The sequence below is a fragment of the Rousettus aegyptiacus genome, unplaced genomic scaffold, assembly GCF_014176215.1.
Source record: "Rousettus aegyptiacus isolate mRouAeg1 unplaced genomic scaffold, mRouAeg1.p scaffold_m13_p_5, whole genome shotgun sequence".
Classification (NCBI taxonomy): domain Eukaryota; kingdom Metazoa; phylum Chordata; class Mammalia; order Chiroptera; family Pteropodidae; genus Rousettus; species Rousettus aegyptiacus.
The window spans coordinates 16226070-16245540 of NW_023416308.1; the positions used below are offsets into that span (position 1 = coordinate 16226070).

At 44.1% G+C, this 19471-nt stretch overlaps 1 protein-coding gene and 1 pseudogene across 2 annotated transcripts in view; both read right to left on the bottom strand.

Annotated features, from left to right (window-relative positions):
- OSBP2 (oxysterol binding protein 2) overlaps positions 1–19471 on the bottom strand; it is a 159448-nt gene that overhangs the window by 105827 nt on the left and 34150 nt on the right. The gene's annotated exons all lie outside the window — the stretch shown is intronic.
- On the bottom strand, positions 14763–14881 carry LOC118603552 (annotated as a pseudogene).

Consider the following 19471-nt stretch of genomic DNA (forward strand, 5'->3'; position numbering starts at 1 on the left):
CCGCTTGGCACTTACTCCAATGACATTGCTCTCACGATGGCCATCACACTGGCCATCACACCGTGGAGGGGCTGAGGAGGGCCCAACTCTTTTGTTGGATGCTCCTGCCAGTGATGACAACCCCAACAGTGACCACTGGCAATTCCTTCTCCTGCACATGCTCATCCAGCCTTACACAGATGCAAAACTCAGATACCTGTATTATCACTCACAGCCAAGCGTCTCCAGCCTCCACTGCATTTCACCTGAACAGCAGTAGCTAGAGCACTAAATATGGCAACTACTGCTGGACCACCTGTTGCTAAGACACCACTGCTCTCACTGCGATCTCTCTGCCTTTGCTACTTGGAGTTACTTTGGAGTCCCTCCTGGCCTCCCACACTCCCCGTGACACCCTTGGGAAGGACTTGCTCTTCTGTAAGGACCCCTACACAACTTACCTGAATGGCCTGGAGGCTCTGTACCCAGAACATAGGGGCCAAAGAAACCATTATGCCTGATAAAGCACCAGAAACTTACTTCTCACATTCGTTCTTTCATTCATGCTCTCTCCCTTCCTCCATCCCTTCCTTTATCCACCCAACAAATAGTTGCTGCATGTCTACTCTGAGATGAGCAAGGATCTAGGCACTGGGATTACCAGGAAAGTCAGACACAAAACAGATAAGTATGCAAGTGAGCCATAACCACAATTGTGGTGAGGGCTATGAAAGAGAGGCACCAGGGGTCAGAGAGCGCTCACTGGGTGTGGGAAGTAGACCTAGTCATGGAGAACACTCAAGACATAACAGCCATCGTGTGTGTGTGTGTGTGTGTGTGTGTGTGTGTGTGTGTGTGTGTGTGTGAGAGAGAGACACTCCACAGCATACAGGGCAATTGCCCGAGGGCTCTCACTATTTCCCTTCCACAGACAGGAACCTGAAACCCAGAGACGTGAAGACAACGGAGGATGGCACTCAGCTGAGGAAAGGGAAAGCCAGACCTCATGACAGCCTCAAAGCCAGCCCTAACCAGTCATAAGCTCACCTGGAGCTGCCAGAGCTGCCCCTAGGATGGCTGGGACCAAGGGCTTCTGTGGCCAAGCCCTGAAGTGACACTTCTGGTTGAGCTCACAAAACGTCTATGAAGAGGAGCCCTCTGCAAATGCAGAGCTGCCTCATCAGTCCTATGAGCCAGTCTGGTCTCCCTACCTCTGATGCTTAACGAAGATGTAGAAAGAAGGCATCATAGCAGTATTTCTTGCAAGGCAGGCATGGGGCTGTGACTCAAGAACCTCATTAAAACGGAAATCCCATTCCTCAGGAGGGGCTACCTCACCTCTGAGCAGTTGAGTGTTTCTGACTGTCTTCCAAAGAAAAATGTAAGGGTGATGCTGGTGGGAGGGGAAAACCACCACTCAGTAATCTAAAACCAGAACCTGCCCACTGGAATCCCAACTTGCAGTCTCCATCCTGCTCCTACGCAACCCCACTACCGTGATTTCCTCTCGCTCTACAGAACACAGTGCCCAAGGCTGCAGAAGCTGCCAATTCCTGCCTGGGCGGCCAGGGCTCAGAATGCATTAGGCCTGGCTCTCCAGGCTTGGGGTTGCCTGTTGGCCCAGCTTCACTCTCACCTGGACAAAGGTGTCCTATAAGTGTGTAGCACTGTGCACAGGAAACATCAGAATCTGGACAAAGACAAACCCAGGCCGGGGTCTATGAAGCCCCCCACCCTTCTAGGAAGCTGCATCCACAGGCTTCCTTTCATGTATGGAGGGTAGGGACAGTCTGGGAAGCAGGCCCTGCCCCTTGCCTTAGACCTAGCCAAGCTCTTGCCACCCTTAGGCTCAGCCTCAGTTTCAAGAACCGATGTCAATCTCAGGTGAAAGCTCTGGACCAATAGCTTTAAACCTTTGCATTGGAACCCATTTTTTAAAGTTCCATCACCAGAGACCACCAGACACAATGAAAGGGAAGCCAACTTAGGCTGACTGAGTGGGAGGAGGCCAGCCCTGGATCCTCCTCCAGAGAACAGGAGCTTGTACAGGCCCAAGGTGCAAGAATCACACCAAAGGCTGCTGGTGCCACTGTACCCAGGTGTGCCTCTTGTGGACAGGGACAGCCACCATGCTGCCAAGAGTTGGCCTCCATTAGGCCCAGCTCTTCCAGTGCTCACAGGCCCTCCCTGGCAACCCAGCTTGCCCATAAGGGACCTCTAAAAGATTCTGCCCTGCCTCCGGAGGACTTGTCTTCTCCTTTCTACAATTCATGGCCGTCATGCCTGCCTGCTGGCCTGGCCTCCCTCCAGAGCTGGGTCCGAGTTCACAACAGTTCCCTGGCCTTGGCTGGACAGCTGTAGAGTGCGAGGAGCCCATGCAGCTGCTGCTTGCCTTCCTGTTCTCTTTCCTGCCCTGCTCCTAGCGGGGAGTGGGAGGCCACTGGACGGAAGCTGGAGGTGGTGGTCAGGGAAGGGTCTGCAGAAGAAATTCCATTTCAAGAGGAGCTAAAAGTGGGGCAGGATGTTATGTTCCCTCATTAGACACATTCAGGTCACCCCTTAGGCATGATCCTGCCTACCTCTGGCCATGCCTGATGCCACTAGGGCTGGGTACCTGCTCCAAGCTGCATCAGAACCTCTCACCCACGAATATGAAACTGGGGCACAGAGAGAGCAGCTTGAAGCCAGGCACAGCCAGGGCAGGTCAGGCTCACCAGCAAAACAAAGTAACAGAGGAACAAAGAAGCCAGTCTGCAGAAGGAAAGGAAACGGAGAGGATACTGGAAGAGAACCAGAAATGGAACAGTCAGAGGGAGCAGCTGCAGACATAGCCCATCCCTCCAAGAGGCACCTCAAACATAACCCCCTCCTTTTACCTAAGACAGTTTGAGTGGGTTTTTGCTTCCTGCCACCAGTGACGTGAATAGAAAACCATGACAAAACAATAATTAAAAAATAGGTCCCTGTCTCTGAAGGTGTTTCCAGTGCAGTTAGGAGACATCCCCGCATGCATGAGACAAACCATCATAAACAGACCTGTCGTTAGCTAGGAATTCAGGCTGAAGAGCCAGGGACAGTGAGAGGCATTAAAGACGCACTTGTCAGCTGCACCACGGGTTCTCTCTTACCTAGAGTTGTTTTGTATTCTTTTGTTATTATTGTTGTTATTGCTACTTATCCTCCCAGCCATCTCATGATACAGACTTTATTCTTCTCTTTGATGAGCAGAGAAATTGATGCTTAAGAGAGATTGAGGGCTTCATCCAAAGTCACAAAGGGACTCGGAGCAAAGCCAGGATCCCAAATTTCACAGTCCTTTTACTAAACCACACCTCTCCATGCTGCCATGCAATTGAGACTCATCAACTGCCTGGGGTAGGGGGTGGGGTGCAACAGAGCCTAGCCTTTCAGTTCCATAGCCCAGAATACCTATCCTTGACTTTCCAAAGTTTATCTCCTTATCAAAACTCTAACCGGCAAAGTGAAATGCAGGAGGAAGCCAGGGAGATAGCAAGCCCCGCTTGCCTTGGGTTTAGGTCAGGCATTCTGATCTGGCCCCTAGGGCCCTCTGCCTGGGGAACTAGTGACAGAGTAAGTGACAGCCTCACCTGCATCAGAGCCTGGTGTTCATGCCCACAAATCCACAAGCAAGTTAACATCTAAATGACAGCAAAGCATAAGCCCTTTGAATCTGGTAATTACAAAGGAAAGTGCTATTATGCCCTTTAGTTGCAAAGGAAGCAATTAGTAATCAAGGTCATTGCCCTGGAAGGAAACTGATACTTAAAAACACATCTTAATGGTAAGAAAGCATCAAATGTATACTGATCTTTTGGTCTACTTTTTCTTATAAAATGACACTGACCTATTGATTCTACTAATCCTCTTATGAAGGACACCCCCAACCCAATTACAAAAAAAAAAAAAAAAAACATTTAAGAATGCCTGTTTTTCTACTGAAATAACCACCTCTGGGCTGATTCTTAGGCTTAGCAGGCAGGCAGAGAGGGTCCTATGGGAAGAGGCAAGGTCAGAACAAACACGGCCTATCACCCTCATTGTGAAAATCTAACTTACTTTTTCTGAGAACTGAACATCAATCTCCTTGAATTCAGCACATACCTTCAAACTCGCTGGTGACCCATTTACCCTGAGCCTCTTTCAGCTGGCACTGATTTATGTAGGTCCCTCAGGGGTAAGCCGCAGCCATCTGTATGGGTCGCAGGATCACATCTAAATCCAAATTGTCAACACCTCTTACAGAATAAAATACTATCACTTTGCTAAGTTCCTTTCTGGTGACTCTTGCCTTTGCTAATGTGGGTACTTGAGAATGAGTCTAACTCATGTCCCACCCTTGACCCTACAGAGGACCCTGGCAAGGCCAAGCCATCAAAAGTCTCCATCCTTCCATGATCTCCTGGCCCCATGCCAATCCCTGCTTCTTTGAGAAGAATTATCTCCCAGCTGACGGGCGCTAACTTCCTCTTTTGTTTCTTCAGACTCTGGATAGGCCCAGCCTTTGCTACTGGCACCACATGTGTAACCCCACTTCTCAGCCCCTCTATTCCCTCTTCTAGTTCCCTCACACCCTCTAAGACACCAGGCTTATTTCCTTTAAATAAGCCTCATTCTCATGCACTGTTAATTTTTAGATGTGATAATAGTACTTTGCTTATATTAAATTAAAAAAAAAAAAAAGAAGAAGCCTTATCCTTTAAAGATACATCCTGAAATACTAACAAATAAAATGACATGATATCTGCAATTGGCTTCAAAATGATACAGGACGGGGAGAAAGGGTGGCGGTGTAGAGACAAGACTGAGTTGATATCTGGGTGACAGGTATGTGCAGGTTCCCGAGACACTTCTGTCCGTTTCTGTTTATGCCTTAAATTTTTGGTAACAATAAAAATATTTTCTAAAAATCCCATCCCCAGGTTTTACAGCATCCTTGAGTCCAATTGCCCTACCTAAGGCTTTTACCTGCACCTCTTTCAACTGACACGTTTCCTGAGCAACAATTACACTTGAGGTTCTACTGAAACCACAAAGGTGACTAGCCCCACCTGCAGCGAGCCCTTGGGATGCTAAGCTGACCTGCAGAGTGCTGTCCTTATTTTTAACAAAATCCCCACAACCTCATTTCTCAAATTGGGCATTGGTTTTTCTCTCTCCCAAAACCAGGCTGGGCAGTCAGGGCCTCCCCATGCTTGGCCATGTGGAAAGAGCCCAGCTTCCTGTCCTGGCATCCCCGAGGGGAAATCTTAATTCCCCTTGTCCGTCTATCAATCTTACAAGATGAGATGGCCCAAATGTGAGTCAGGGCAGAGAAGACTTGAGGGGACAAGAGGCTAACCCATATGCATTTTCAGAGGGTTTGGGTGAGATCGACCCCTCTGTCTTGCAATCTGAGGGCCAAGGACTAAGGGCCAGGCCACATCGTGCCTCCCACTTGGACCAGAAGCATGGAGGAAAGCGCTAAGACCACAGGGGATTCCAGGCCTGAACCCTGGATGCTGGCCACTGCCTAATCCAAAAGACTTCAAATCAGAAACTGACTTCCCCTCCAAACTAGGCATAGATTTATTTATTTGTTCTGAAGCACTCTCAAGGAAGCCTGAATTCACAAAGTGGGCAGAGAATACTCACCTGAGCTGCTGACCCATTGATGAGCAATGGCCCTTCTGGGTACCATTAAATGTCCACCTCAAGTCCATCAAAGAAACAGAAGCCAGCCCTTCACCACCATCCACCACTGACCAATAATTCACACCCATATTCCTACTTTATCAGTTCAGATGAGGACCATGAAGAGAAAGTCCCTGATGAGTGAAGGGTATAGCACTCCCAATACAAACACAACCCCTCTTCTTAGGTAAAAAATACCTATACCTGGATGACAGGTGAGCGCACCTGGTGAACACCCTATACCATCCCTTTTGTCTCCCTGGATCCAGCACATTTAAAAATAGGTGGTAGTAAAACAGAATTAAACCCTCATTCCATGGAAAGCATGGAATTTAGAAATGGGGAAAACAAGCTAGCTGTCGCAAGCAATCCAGGAATCTGAGACTGTGTTTCTCAAAATGAGGTCCTCAAGGGGCCAGCATGAGTCCTGCCCTATGTGGAATGCTTATTTAAAATAGGGGGTCTGGGCACCATCTGACCATCGGATCGGAATCCTGGTGGTCATTCCCAAAGAATTTTAATGTGCTCACCCCAGGGGACTTCATGTCCACCAAAGTCAGATGAAAGTTACTGTATTGTTTAATCAGTGCCAGTCAATATTTTACTAACTTAACGAGCTCACTAGAGACTTCATTATACCTTCTGACAAGGTAGGCAGATGAGGCTTCTCTTCCTCAGGACTAAGGGATCTGAGAGTTAACAGTTAAAATGTGGCTGTTTTCCTTTTGCCCTGAGAAGAAAATACCCCTGTCCCCACCCAGCCTCTAAGGAGGATGGAGGAGGTGGCCACAGAAGAACTCACCATGGCTGGGTACTTGTAGGCCAGATTTAGCAAATCAAAATAGGATGGCACGTTTCCCAGATGTTCTTTAGGGTCAGGAACAACTCCCCAAGCAAGTAAGAAACCCCACAATTTGGAAAGCCACTCCTTCAAAAGGGAAGGGGAGAATGTTGAGTGGCCCAAGGAGAGAGCATCAAATCTCCAGACCACTTGCATCCTGAGGCACAAAGGTGGCAAGTAACGCAGGAGTTGTTTACAGAGCCAGAAAAACTCCACACTCCCCAGGAACTTATTTCCACCTCAGGGACCACAATCAACAGGAATAGGAGGAAAGCCTTTGAAGTCCTACCTTTCAGAGGATCTTCATTTTGGAGCAGTAGGATGGCAGGTTTCCCAGATGTTCTTTAGGGTCAGCCCCCAGGGCCAACAGCCACCCAAATCGCCCTCACTCCCTGCACAAATGCTGGCCTTGGTCGCTCTAAGGGCAGAATCTGGGCTGCCTGGGGTCATCCCAAGTGCTGTGATATCAGAATAGGGCTATGACATCAATGTGAGTGCAGGCCGGCCTGGGGGAGTAGGCAGGAGAGAGGGAACACTAGAGGGACTGAATGAGTACCCCAAGAAAGCGAGGGGGCTGGCTCTGTATTCTATTCTTACAGTCTCCCAGCACCCCTCTGGGAGGCGGAAGATCTGAAAATGACTCTCAAATACAGCTTCCCCAGATACCAATTCAGGAGCAAAAAAGAAATAAACCATCCTCTAGCTCCCCCCTGTGTCAAGTGAAAGAATAGTTTATTTTCTGGAGGGGAAGTTCAACTTTGTACTCCACTGGGGAGTCTGGAGCAGAGGACCCGTGGGCTGGGTGTCAAGGCCTCCTAGGATAGAGTTAAATGCAGTGAGATAAAATGCAGGACGCCCTTTACATTTGAATTTCAGATATTCGAGAAATTAACTTTAGTATAACTATGCTCCAACTATTGCATGACACACTTATACTAAAACATTATTTGTCATGTATTTGTGATTCAAGTAAAACTGGGTCACCTGTATTTTGATTTGCTAAATCTGGCGATCTTACACAGGGAGGGTTTGGGGGGGAGGGTTGTTGTTGTTGTTGTTTTAAATGCAGGTGACTCCCAGTGCCATTCTCATTCATTCAGCTTTATCAGGGCAGGGAGACCTGGGAACCTGTATTATTTTTAAGCTGCCAAGGTGACTATTTTCAATGATTACAGCCAACTTTCTTTGAGCATTTGCCAAGCCAGGTGCTAGGTCCTTTTTATGCATTATCTATGTTAATCCTCACAGCATCTCTAAGAGGTGGTTCTATTATCAAGCCTGTTTTACAGAGGAATGAGGCAAAAGACAGAAAACTTACTCATGGTCAAACAGTCAGGAGCCATGGTTTGAACCCAAGCAGGCTGGCTCCCACTAAGAAATCTTTGAATTGGAAGGACTCCGGAAGGCATATAATCGAAGCCTCCACTGGACTGACAAATGGTGAATCTGGGCTCTGGGAAGCTCATGCTCATGCTAACCTCTCTATGCTATTATGTAGAAGAGACAGAGGCCCGTGGCAGAAAGCAAACATCTGGCCCAGGCAAGGGGCTGGCTCAGGGAGGATTTCCAGAATGGCCTCTCCTTGAAGGATAAGCAGACCTAAGGGGAAGCACCGTGTGGGAAGAGGCTGGGTGCTAGGGAAGAGGGTTTGCAGGCATGAGGTTCAGCGTGCACACTGGCCTGGCAGCAAGACAGTGTGCCGATAAAGAGAGGGGAAGTTGAACAGGTCTGGAGGGCAGGAGGGAGTCAAAGAAGGCATATAAGTCAAAATTGCATTTTATTTTCAAATTAAAATACAGTAAATTTTACCTTTTTTGTACAATTCCATGCATTTTAACACATGTACAGATTCATGCCATATCTGCACAATCAGGATATAGAGCAGTTCCATCATCCCCCAAATGCTTCTTCATACGATAAGTTTGTATCACACCCTCTCTCCATCCCTCACCCCTGGCAACCACTGATCTGTTCTTCACCTCTAGTTTTTGCCTTTTCCAGAATGTCATGTCAAGGGAATCACACGACTTTGAAAGAATGGCTTCTTTCACTCAGCATAATGCCTTTGAGATTCATTCAAGTTGTCTATTAATTGTTATTGTTGAGTAGTACTCCACTGTATGGCCGTAGCAGCCTTTGTTCAATCATTTACCCGTTCAGGAACACTGCAGTAGTTTCTAATACCTTGTTAGTAAAAATAACACTGCCATGAACATTTGTGTACACATTTTTGTGCGAATGTAAATTTCCGTTTCTCTGGGATAAATGTGCAGGGGTGTGATTGTTGGGTCATATGGAAATTGTCTGTTTAGTTTTGTTTGAAGCCATCAAACTGTTTTTCAGAGTGGCTGTACCGTTTTATATTCCCACCAGCAATGTACAATAGATCCGCACCAGCATTTCAAACTATCACTACTCTTTATTTTAGCTGTTCTAATAAGTGTGCAGTGATATCTCATGGGGACCTTAATTTGCATTTCTCTGATAGCCAATGATAATACTTTTTCATGTGCTTATCTGTCATCTGTATCTTCTCTTCAGTGAAATATCTGTTCATGTTTTTTTCACATCTCATAATTCATTATTTGTCTTTCCATTGCTGAATTTTGAAGAGTTCTTTATATAGTATAGATACTAGTCCTTTGTCAGACAAGTAGTAGGCAAATATTTTCCCCCAGTCTGTACGTTGTCTTTTCATCCTTTCAATAGGGTCTTTTGCAATGCAAAAGTTTTTGGCTTTGAAGTCCAATTTATTAATTTTTTTCTTTTTATGGAGTATGCTTTTCATGTCTCAGTATTATGTCTACGAATTCCTCACCTCGCCCTTGGTCCTGAAAATAGTGTATATTTTCTTCTAAAAGTTTTATAGTTTTACATTTTACATTTAAATTCATGCTTCATTTCAAATTAATTTTTGTATAGCACATGATGCTTAGATTGAGGCTCATTTTTTAGCCTACAGATGTCCAATTATTACAGCATCATTTGTTCAGAAGATTCTTTCCTCCATTAAATTGCTTTAGCATCTTTGTCAAAAATCATTTTGGTGTATTTGTGTTTATTTCTAGACTTTGTATTCTGTTCTATTGTTCTATATGTTTCTGTTCCTCCATTAATATCACAGTATCTTGATTACTTCAGCTTTACAGTAAATGTTAACATTAGGTAGAGTGATTCCTTTCGCTTTATTCTTTTTCAAAATTGTTTGAGCTATTCTAGTTCCTTTGTGTTTCCATGTAAATTTTAGAGTAAGCTACAAAAAATCTTGCCAAGATTTTTGATAGAAATTCTGTTTAACCTATAGATCAATTTGAGGAAAACTGATATCTTTATTCTGTTGAATCTTCTGATTCATGAACATTTTTTGTTTCTCCATTGTTTTGGTCTTTTCTTTCATCAGCATTTTATAGTTTTCAGTATATAGATACTAAACACTGTTTTGTGACATTATACCTAGGTATTTCATTGGGGGGGAGCATTGTAAATTTATTTATTTTCGGTTTTCAGTTGTTCACTGCTAGCACACAGAAATATGATTGACCTTTCTGTGCTGATCTCATATCCTGTGACCTTGCTAAATTCACTTATTCTAAGAGTATTTTTGTAGATTTCTCAGAATCTTCTATGTAGCCATCATGTCATAGTTTTATTTCTTTCTTTTAATATGAATAACTTTGATATCTTTTTCTTGCTTTATTATACTGGCTAGGACTTCTAGTATGAGGATGAATATGGGTTGTGAGAATGGACATCCTTAACTTGTTACCAATCCTAGGAGGGGAACATTCAGTCTTTCATCATTAAATATGATGTCAGCTTTTTGAAGATGCTCTTAATCAGGTACAAGAATTCCTTCAAGTGGAAGAGTTTCTAGTTTGCTAAGAGTTTTTTGTTTTGTTTTTTTTTTTACCATGAATGATACTAAATTTTTTAAAACTTTCCTGCATCAATTGTTATGATCACATAGTTTTTCTTATTTAGACCATTAATACGGTGATTCCATTGATTGATTTTCAAATATTGAATCTATCTTGAACTAGTATGAACCCCACTTGATAATGATATATTATTCTATTTATATATTGCAGTATTCAAATTGCTATAATATGTTGAGGGTTTTTTCATCTACGTTCATGAGAGATATTGTTTTGAAGTTTTCTTTTCTTGTACTATCTTTGTCCAGTTTGGTATCAGGGCAATACTGTCTTCTTAAAATGAGTTGAGAAGTGTTCCCTCCCTTTCTATTTTCTGGAAGAGATTGTATGGAAAGGATTTTATTCCTTTTTTAAATGTTTGGTAGAATTCACCAGTGAAATCACCTGGGCCTGGAGATTTCTTTATTTGGAAGGTTTTAAACTGCGAATGTAGCTTCTTTAATAATTATAGGATTATTTGGGTTATGTATTTGGTCTTGGGTGCATTTTAGATCTTATGATTTTTGAGGAATTAATTTATTTTATCTAAGTTGTCAAATTCAGGGCTACAGTTGTTTGTAGTAGTATTTCCTTATCCTTTTCTACCTGTAGATCTGTATTGTTAATTGCTTCATTCATTCCTGATGTCGGTAATTTAATTTTCATTTTAGCAGACAATTAACCTAGTTGTGTTCAAGTCACAAGTTCTGACCAGCCTTCTCTGGGTGACGGTTTCACTGCCAGTTCCATTTTCACAGGCTTCGCAGTGCTCTTCTCTTCCTCATGTGTGCCAGCCGGTGGCCACGAGGACCTGGGTGTCCATGTAGCTTTTGGTTCAGTTCTCAAAGTCTTTATTTAGTATGCTGTTTAGGATCTGATTCATGTACATGCAGCTTGCATGTGAACCCAGGAGTTCATGAACAACTTTATGGGGTCACTTTCCCAAGGTGCTTTTTTTCTGTGATGTCCTGGAATTTTTCAGTTTCCTGAGGGCTTCCTCTTTCAGTCTCTGGCCTGAGATTTGTGCTTTAATTATCCATCTCTGCTACCCACTTCCCATCATAGCACTCATATCTGGGGCCAAGTGGTGAGAAGAGAGAGAGAAAAAGGCAACGGGGGTTACCTCACCCTCTTGGGACCACAGCTTTTCCTATCAGAGAAGAGGGTTCCCCTCAGAGTTTTAGGTACCTACAGCCCATCTCTGGCTGCCAGGAGACCCTTTCCTACTCCTTAAGCCTGAGCTAATGAAGCTCTGCTCACTTCTGGGTCTCCCAAGTCCAGGCCAAAAAATAATGGAAGGGAAAAACCTGTCCCATGGAGTGAGGAGGGAGCAACGTCCTTGCTGGGAGGCAGGAAGCCATGGTGAAGGTATACTGAGTGGAAAGGACTTCAAGAACCACTGGGAAATAGGATAGGAAGCTGGCAGGGACCCACACCAGGGGATGGCCTGGCAGAAGTCCTGGGTTTGAGGGGGTGCTGCTCTGTACAGCTGGGAGAGGTGGCCCTCAGAACTTGGCTGTGTGGCATGTGTACCTTGGCTACCACTCTGCCTGGAGGCAGAATGTGCAGAACTAAAGGGTCATCACCAAAAGAGCAACGGCCTCATTGCTGTCAACTGAGCAGCCACCACACTCAAGTTACCATGCTGAGCAATTTGTAACATGATCTAATTTACTCTGTTGACAACTCTAAGAGGTCTTTATCATTGGACACACTTTGGAGTGAAGAAACAGAGGCACAGAGTAGTCAAATGATTTTGCCAAATGACTTTGCCAAAGCGACTCAGCTACTAAGTGACACGGCCTGAATTCAGGCCCAGGGTTGTCTGCTTCCCCGGCGGCCCTACTGTTAGGTGGAGGACAGATGAGTATGATGGAAGCTAGACAACTAGTGGACAGAGGAAGACCCTCCCCGGGAGGGACTGAGGGACAGCCACAGAGCTAGGCCAAGCAAGGAAGAATAAGAAAGAAAGCAGCTATTGGAGGAACCAGACAGGTCTAGACGGGTACTAGGAGGGCAGCTGCTGGAGTGGCTGGAAAAGGGACAGCCTCTCACTTTCAGATTACCAAGCCAGAGCCCTAGGGTCTGGAGGTTGGCTGTGTGGGGGAAGCGGACAGGGCCCGGTGAGGTCAGGAGGCGTGGGGCCAGGTGCTCTGTATCAAGACATGGCTGAAGATGTGAGGGTGCTGACCAGGGGGCAAGGCCTAGGGTTTAAGGAAAAGCTCCATGGCCAAGGGCTCTGATGGACCTGACGGCTCAGTTAATGGGGAGCAATCCCAGGAGGGGCACCAAGATTCCAAGAATGGGATGAATGAGTGGCATGGGGAAGCAAATGCTGGAGATGGGTACGGCCCTGGGCCTTACTCCCTTGTCCCTCTCAAAGGGATGGGGCTGCCTAGATGGAAGCTCGTTCTCCTGATTGCATTCTTCTCCGTGAAGGTGCCACATTCGTATGACCCCTCAGGGACCTTAAAATACAGATGGGTGAGCAAAATGCCTATGTAAGCGAGCCCTACCAGGCCGAGCATGCCCTCAGAAGGGCCTCAATCCAGCCACCAGATGGCAGCTGCAGACACCAAATAAAGCTTTTCACAGTCCAAACCCACATTTCAGAAGATACTTAAAAACCAACCATCCAGTCCTGACTCCTCATCAGAATATTAGAAAATTCCACACCCTCCTCACATGGATTTCTCTAATAACACATAAGAAAGAGCTTACAAATCTGCAAATAGAAAGAATTGTCTTGGAAGGCTGCTTGGTTTCCCTGTGAGCTCGTCTCTCTGGTGACATTGGTCCCTGCCAATCTCCAGCCTAGCAGGAAGGTCCCCTGATCAGCTGCCCAGGACATCACCTGAGGCCACAGCCAACAGCTACCCATAGTGTCCACTTGCTGCTCCCAGACTCCCCAGGCCCAACATGCTGGGGGTGGGGTGGTGGAAAGCATAACCATTTAGTGGTGGGGCTCAGCTTAACCACCCAGTGTCCCATGTCCTCTGCCCTCTGCTTTCAGGAGTACTGCCCTGGGCTGGTCTGCCACTGGAGTCTGATGCCAGCAACCTTTTCCCATGGTGGGTTCTGGGACAGGCATCTTTGTGTCCTTGACCTTTTATTCCACCTCAGGGAGAGCTCTTCTCTCCTTCCGCATGGGCCAGTGGCACCCAGGCTGCCCACTCTCACTCCCTGTCACTGAGCTCCACCGAGGCCAGGTCCAGGCCTGGGCCTGTTTCTCTCTGAGTTCCCCACTTGGCTCAGACGCCAGGACACAAAAGGATACCAATCAAGGTCCCTTCATGACACATGCACTTTATGCATATAACGAACATTCTGCCTTCAAGTAACCTCATATTTATTGCCTTTCACAGGCAGAAAATGAGCCTTCTACTGCTGATCATAAAAAAGAACCATGAATGGAGGAAGCATTAAGTGAAAAACATGATTTGGGGAGTTGGAGTGTCTCCTGACGCACTTGGAAAAGTCGGCCCAATTTTTGGCTAAAGTCCATTACTTTTAATGATGATTTACAAAAAAAAAAAAAAAAATTAAAGAACAATCTTCCCACCTCAGTAGAAAAAAAGATTCAACAATTATGCTGATCTGATATCACTTTTGCAAGTGCTACGAACTTCTGATTTCTTGGGGCCTGATCAACATGATCTTAATATTTGGTCATAATAATTAAGAACAAATAAACTCAAACAAGAAAAAGATATCATCCTTACCTCAAATACACAACTGGAAGAGAGTGTGAGAGCTTTCATCTAATAAACTGGACAAATACAAAATTGATTGGAGAAAAAGTCATTGAATTATAGGGCATCTGACAGAACGTGATACTTCACTACTTTCAAATCCTTATAATAACCTGAAATATGTGTAAGTAATTTGTTTCCCCTTGAAGGACTGCAGGCATATCTGCCCTCTTCCCTGGGGATGAGCCCAATGGCAGCTGTTAACCTTTTCAAAGAGGTCCAAATAACCCAAGTGATCAAATCGCCTGAGGCAAAGACCTTGAGTAGAAGCAGGTCATTCTGCTGTGTGGCGGCTGCTGCTCCTGACCACGGCGGTCAGGCCTCCTGAGACAGGCAGGTGGCTTCTGTGCTCTGGACACTGAGCCTGTCCAGCCCTTCCATCTACCACCCTTCCTCAGCAGCTCTGTGCCCCTGGCCAGGTGGAGGCCCTATCCCCAGATCCTGCTGAGGCCTCAGGAAAAAAGAAAGAAGGCTGCCCCTATGAGGCTGGTCTTTTTTTTTTTTTCTTTTTTTTAAGGCAAGGCACCCCTTGGTTGATCTCACAAGTAGCACGGACTTTGTCAACTTATAATCCCTTATTTTTTATGCCTACAACACCTAGTCTTCTTAGGTGGTCTCCCATCCAACTACTAACAAGGCCCGACCCTGCTTAGCTTCCGAGATCAGATGGGATTGGACTTGTTCAGGATAGCATGGCTGTAGACACAAGGCTGGTCTTGAACCTCTGTGGGAGCTGCCAGGCCTTGTTAATGAAGTTTGAGTTGAATGAATGACATTTGTTCCCTCTGAAAGGTTAATGTACAAGAACACATATAGTACAGAGGTCTAGTAGGGGTAATTTTTATATATATATAATAAAAATTATCGTGGCCTGGAAATAGGTGTTTCTTCCTTCTGCCCATTTAGGCAACTGGCAAGCTAAGGCCACAGATATAAAACTGGAAAACCTCACAAGGCCAAATTGCAGGTGCCCAAGCACTACCGAAGCGAACAGAGGAAGATGGGCATAGCTGAGGGGAGGGCCCCAGGAGCGCTGCTGGGGCCTGGGCTCCATGGAGGGCCCAGAGCTGGGGTGGGGCTGGCAGAGAAAGGGTCAGTGTCCCAGCATGCAGACTCCTGATTGGGAGTTGCTGACATTCCCACCTGTCCCCAGAATGACCATGGCCTGTCCCTTTATACCCACTCGTGGCATGTCCCAAGCAGGAGTGGAAGGGAGCTGTCTTCCCACAGACATAGCCTTCTGGGGCTGCTGCACCACATTTTAGGGAGATACATGCTCGAAGTAGGTTATCTCGAGGCAGTGAAAACATTTTTCCTTTTGCCTTTCAAACTCCCTGGGTGCTTGACCTCCTTAGGATGATTCTGTCACACTGCCTTGCCGGCAGCTGTGGGCAGGATGATTTATGAGCACTGGAGCACACTTCCTGACAGCCATGCTGGGATGAATGAAATTGGTTCCACCCACAATGCTACCTATATTGTCATGTAGTCCTCATGACAGGCAAGCAGGAGTGATGAAAACAGGAAAGCTGGAGTTCAGAAACATTCGCTGGTTTGACCAAGGCCCAGAGCTAGATGAGAGAAGATTGGCCAACCATTATTCTTACAGACGAAGAGACTGAAGACCAGAGAGACAACACAACTTGCCAAAAGTCAGACCTGACCCTTGGCCCAGCGACCACAGAACATTCTATCAAATTTGGAAAGTAAACAACTAACAAAGTTTGCCTAGAAGGACAGCGCCAAAGCCCTGGAAGGACCCTTGGGACCCCACCAGCTCCAGCCCCGCCCTCTGCTAGAACCTCCCATTACGTCCTGTATCTCTTCCTCCCTCTCAGAGTCCACTGTTTTGTTTCCCAGACTAAGCAAAAATTGGTCTTACCACTTCCATTACTAGTTCTGCTTGTGTCTCTTAGTGCCACAGAAAACAGGTCTGCGTCCTCATTTACATGCTCTGACCCCTTCAAACTTCCAATACAAGCAGGTTTTGCCTGGCTTTCCTTTCTCCACACTTAAATATCACAAATTCCTTCATCTGTTCCAATGGTGACAGGTAGAAAGAAACCATGACACTACAGTCTTCCCATTTAAGGACTATTCTGGTGTCATAGTGTCATGCCTGCTATGCATGCTGGCCCCCAAAAGGATCCTCAGTAGGCACCAACCCCAGTGCCAAGCTCAGTGCCAGGGCCTGGGGTCACCATGGAAACAAGACATACAGTATCTCTTTTCCCTAGAGGGACTTAGTTTTATTGACATGGACAATAAGTAAATAAACGAGTGGGTCAATCAATAACGGCAGATGGCAGTGAAGAAAATAACGAAGATGCTCTGATGGAAATATCTTTTGAGAGAAGGGGACAGCTTAAGGTCTTCTACGGTGGCAGTAAGCTGAGACCAGAAGGATAAGAGCTAGGTGGGTCGCGGGTATCAGCAAGAATGTTCTAGGCAGGTACCAGCAAGTACAAAGGTCCTGAAGCAAAAGCTAAGCAGAGGGTGATGGGAAAGGGGAGAGGAGGAGGCTGCCCACTTCTATAGAGGGCGAGGAGCTCTGATTTTATCCCAAGAGCAACTGGTAAGCCACCTGAGATTGTTTCATGTGTGTGTGGTAAAATGCACATAAAATTTAACATTTTAAGCATTTTTAAGTGTACGATTCAGTGATATTTAGCACAGTCACAATGTTGGGCAACCATCGCTTCTATCTAGTTCCACAACATTTTCATCACCCCAAAAAGTAGGCAGTCACTTCTCATTCTCCCTCTCCCTACTTCCTGGTAATCAATTACTCTGCTTTCTGTCTCTATGGATTTGCCCGTTCTGAATAGTTCATAAAAAGAGAATCACACAATATGCCTTTGGTGTCTAGCGTCTTTCATTCAACGTATTTTCAAGGTTTATACATGTCGTAGCATGTATTAGTGCTTCATTCTCTTTCATTGCTGAATAATATTCCATTGTATGGATATACCACATTTGTTTATTCATTTATCCACTGATGGACATTTGGGCTGTGTCCACCTTTTGGCTGTTGTAGTTAGTACTGCTATAAACATTCATGTACAAGTTTTTGAATACTTGTTTTCAATTCTCTTGAGTACATACTCAAGAATGGAATTGCTGGGGTTACATGGGCAATTAAATGATTCACTTACCCAAAATATTTTCCACAGTGGCTGCACTATTTTACATTCCCACCTGCAATGTAGAGGGTTCCAATCCTCCACATCTTTGTCAACACTTGTTAATTTCCATTGTTGTTGTTGGTTTTATTTTTTATAATAGCCATCTTAATGGGTATCAAGTGGTACCTAGGGTTTAAATTTGCGTTTTCTTAATGACTAATATGTTGATTATCTTTTCATGTGTTTATTGGCCATTTTTATATCTTCTTTGTCTATTCAAGTACTTTGCCAATTAATATTCTGGATACTAGACTCATCAAAAATATGATTTGCAAACATTCTCTCCCATTTTGTAGGTTGTCTTTTCCTTATCTTGATGGTGTCCTTAGATGCACAAAAGTTTTAAGTTTTGATCAAGTCTGACTTTTTCTTTGATTGCTTATATTTCTGGTGTCATATCTAAAAACCATTGCTAAATCCAAAGTTATAAAAATTTACTGCTTTTTTTATTCAATGAGTTTTATGGCTTTAGCCCTTATATTTAGGTCTTTGATGCATTTTAAGTTAATTTTTATATACAGTATGAGGTAGGGGTTCAACTTCATACTTTTGCATGTGTATATCCAGTCATCTCGGGACCATTTGTTGAAAGGACTTTCCCCTTTGGGAAATTCAACTGACCATAGTTGTATGGGTTTATTTCTGGACTCTCAATTCTATTCCATTGATCTATGTGTCTATCCTTATGTCGGTACCATACTATTTTGATTATTATAGCTTTACAATAAATTTTGAAATTAGAAAGAGTTCTCTAACTTTGTTCTTTCTTTTTCAAGATTTTTTGACTATTTGGGGTTTCCTGAAATTGACTAATTCTATATGAGTTTTAGGATGTTTTTTCCTATTTCTAAAAACAAACAAACAAACAAACAAAAATGTATTTTAATTTTGATAGGGATTGCACTGAATCTATAGATTGCTTTGGGCAGTACTGCCATCTTAATAATATTAAGTCCTCCATTCCATGAACACAGGATATCATTCCTTATTTAGGTCTTCAATATCTTTCAGTAATATTTTTTAGTTCAGTGAACAAGTCTATCATTCTTTAGTTAAATTTATTCCTCAGTATTTTATTTTTTGTGATTATTTTTAAACAGAATTGTTTTCTTCATTTCCTTTTTGGGTTGTTCACTGCTAGTATCTATATACTACAAATACAAGTGATATCTGTTGATCTTATGACCTGCAGCTTTGCTGAATTTGATTATTAGCATTAATAGATTTTTTTGGTGGCTACTTTGAGATTTTCTATATTTAGGATCATGTTGTCTGCCAATAGGAAGTTTTACTTTTTCCTTCCCAATTTTTCCTTTTGTTCTTTTTCTTACCTAATTGCTTCTCTAGAACTTCCAATATAATGTTGAGTGGCTGTGGTAAAAGTGGACATCCTTGTTGTGTTCTTGATCTTAGGGGGAAAACGTTCAGGTTTTTGCCCATGAGTATGATACTAGTTCTGGGTTTTTCATAAATGCCCTTTATCATATTGAAGACCTTACCTTCTAATCTGAGTTTGCTAAATGTTTTTATCATGAAAGGGTGTGGATTTTGTCAATCCTTTTTCTGCATCAGTTGAGATAAGCATGTGGGGCTTTTTTCTTCAATCAATATAGTGTATTATGTTGATTGGTTTTCTTATGTAGAGCTACCCTTGTATTCCTGGTATAAATCCCACTTGGTCATGGTAAATAATTCTTTTAATATGCTATTGGATTTTGTTTGCTAGTATTTTGTTGAGTGTTTTTGTATTTATTTCATAAGAGGTCTTTGTCTTTGGTATAGGGCTAGCCTCGTAGAACAAGTGAGGAAGTATTTCCTCCTCTTTGTTTTTGTTGTTTTTGAAAAGTTTGAGAAGAACTGATGTTAACTCTTCTTTAAGTGTTTAGTAGAATTTACCAGTGACGCTATCTGGTCCTGTTTTTTTGGGGTAGGGGTGGGGGTGGGGAGGTGGATGGGGAGATTTTTGACTACTGATTCAATCTCTCTATTTATCATAAGTCTGCTAAGATTTTCTACTTCTTTAGTCAGTTTTGTTAATTTGTATGTTTCTAGGAATTTGCCCATTTCATCAGTGTTATCTAACTTGTTGATGTGCATTTGTTCATTGTA